Genomic DNA, 2,500 nt, shown 5'->3' with positions numbered 1-2,500 from the left:
TCGCTTTTCAAATTAAAGAAGAACCACGGTGTGTGTCTATGATAGAACTACCCGATCCGATTTTCGTTGATTCTTTGATAGTCTACCAAAGTCCACCGTAAGTTCGAAAGAAAAGCATTCGTGGACTGGACGACCGGCTAAACGCGCGGTCTCGCAATCGATATACATATTCGTAACAAAGAGAGACATGGGGCGACCAACTTCTCAGAGTATATCCCTTCTTTTGGGTTCCGTTCGTATCGCGCTTCTCGTCGTGTTCGTTCGAGCCTCTCCATAGAGGATGATCGTCCGATTCGTTTGATAAATTATCATTTTTCCCTGGGGCTGTACGAACGAACAGAGAGGAAGACGACGACCGACGGATACCACAAATTTCACGTGGTAGGGCATATATTACATATCATAATTATCAGTGTTTGGTCAAATTTCTTTCCAGTGTCCTTTTTGTTATGCTCCAAAACTAGTATACGCTTTATTTTCTCTTTCCTTTGCATAAATTATTAACTTCGGGCAACGTCGGGAGCGCCGGTAATCATTAGATTTGTACGAAACGCGATTTGCGCCCCACGGTGGTTTTTAGTGCCGTCAAAGTCAGAAATCGTAGGAGCGGTGCTTTAACGGGCGGTCGTGATGATACTCCAGACAACACGACGCACGACGCCGTAAAACACTCGCGCGAGTCCAGACTGATCTCTGCCTCACCACGCAAGGGGTGCGCAAACTTGCCAATAATATATAATATTTATTCTTTTTCGTACGTCCAGCGACAAACGCCAACGAAATACCCAAATTCTCGCTCGTACGTTGATACCTTTCTCTTCATCGACCCGGCTCCGAAACGTTCTTCGCCATCTCCCCGAAAGGAGAGGTAAACGACGGCGGGGTTAGGGAATCTGAGAACAACGCAAGCAGTTTTAGGACAAGTGAACGACCCTCAGCCAGGCGTGGTCCAGGAATTTTATCCGTGGACCGCAATGTGCGTTCGAAATGTCGATGTTCATGTGTCCTGCAGTTCACACGTTGACGCGCAATTAGCTGCGTTCTTCATCGACCCACGAGCCAAGTGATCCACCGTTCAGGGTAATCATATACAATTTACAATTTTTCTCTTTGTATTTAAAAATGCTCCTTGTTCTTTGCTTTAAAAATATTCGATGTTCGCACCTCCGACCAGCGTATCGACGGAGGATTGAACGCGCCATATCGACGACAAAAGTTTCTTTTTGTTTCCTGAATGACGGAAAACCATCGTTCGACGGCCGGGCGTACAGTACATTCAAAAGCCTTTGCGCGTGGCTGCGACCAAACGGGTATAATACACCCGTATATTCTTGGTTCCGAACAGTAACTTCACGCGCAATCGGGCGAACGCACGCGGCAGCGCCCATCGGTTGCTCGATGAAATCGATGCGATAAACTACAGCCTTCTCGGCTGGTCGTCGTTAGTCGCGCGAGCAACGGATGGCCGCACAATCGACGCGTCGTCGTTTGCGATTATTCGCCTCACGTTAGCCATGAGTATGTATATTATTCATTTACGAACGAACGCGGCAGCGTCCATCGGTTGCTCGATGAAATCGATGCGATAAACTACAGCCGTCTCGGCTGGTCGTCGTTAGTCGCGCGAGCAACGATGGCCGCAAAATCGACGCGTCGTCGTTTGCGATTATTCGCCTCAAGTTAGCCATGAGTATGTATAACATTCATTTACGAACGAACGCGGCAGCGTCCATCGGTTGCTCGATGAAATCGATGCGATAAACTACAGCCGTTTCGGCTGGTCGTCGTTAGTCGCGCGAGCAACGATGGCCGCAAAATCGACGCGTCGTCGTTTGCGATTATTCGCCTCAAGTTAGCCATGAGTATGTATATTATTCATTTACGAACGAACGCGGCAGCGTCCATCGGTTGCTCGATGAAATCGATGCGATAAACTACAGCCGTTTCGGCTGGTCGTCGTTAGTCGCGCGAGCAACGATGGCCGCAAAATCGACGCGTCGTCGTTTGCGATTATTCGCCTCAAGTTAGCCATGAGTATGTATATTATTCATTTACGAACGAACGCGGCAGCGTCCATCGGTTGCTCGATGAAATCGATGCGATAAACTACAGCCGTTTCGGCTGGTCGTCGTTAGTCGCGCGAGCAACGATGGCCGCAAAATCGACGCGTCGTCGTTTGCGATTATTCGCCTCAAGTTAGCCATGAGTATGTATATTATTCATTTACGAACGAACGCGGCAGCGTCCATCGGTTGCTCGATGAAATCGATGCGATAAACTACAGCCGTTTCGGCTGGTCGTCGTTAGTCGCGCGAGCAACGATGGCCGCAAAATCGACGCGTCGTCGTTTGCGATTATTCGCCTCAAGTTAGCCATGAGTATGTATATTATTCATTTACGAACGAACGCGGCAGCGTCCACCGGTTGCTCGATGAAATCGATGCGATAAACTACAGCCGTCTCGGCTGGTCGTCGTTAGTCGCGCGAGCAACGATGGCCG

The 2,500-nt window shown here is 49.0% G+C and overlaps 1 non-coding gene across 1 annotated transcript; it reads right to left on the bottom strand.

The window, feature by feature from the left end:
• Positions 1–928: 928 nt before the first annotated feature.
• Positions 929–1,083, bottom strand: LOC143350965 (5.8S ribosomal RNA). The gene has a single exon (XR_013081379.1). It is a non-coding gene; the product is annotated as a 5.8S ribosomal RNA (ribosomal RNA).
• Between the last annotated feature and the right edge of the window lie 1,417 nt (positions 1,084–2,500).

The sequence above is a fragment of the Colletes latitarsis genome, unplaced genomic scaffold, assembly GCF_051014445.1.
Source record: "Colletes latitarsis isolate SP2378_abdomen unplaced genomic scaffold, iyColLati1 scaffold0049, whole genome shotgun sequence".
Lineage (NCBI taxonomy): Eukaryota > Metazoa > Arthropoda > Insecta > Hymenoptera > Colletidae > Colletes > Colletes latitarsis.
Note: the sequence above shows the minus strand (reverse complement) of the source record. Positions and strands in the feature narration are given on the sequence as shown.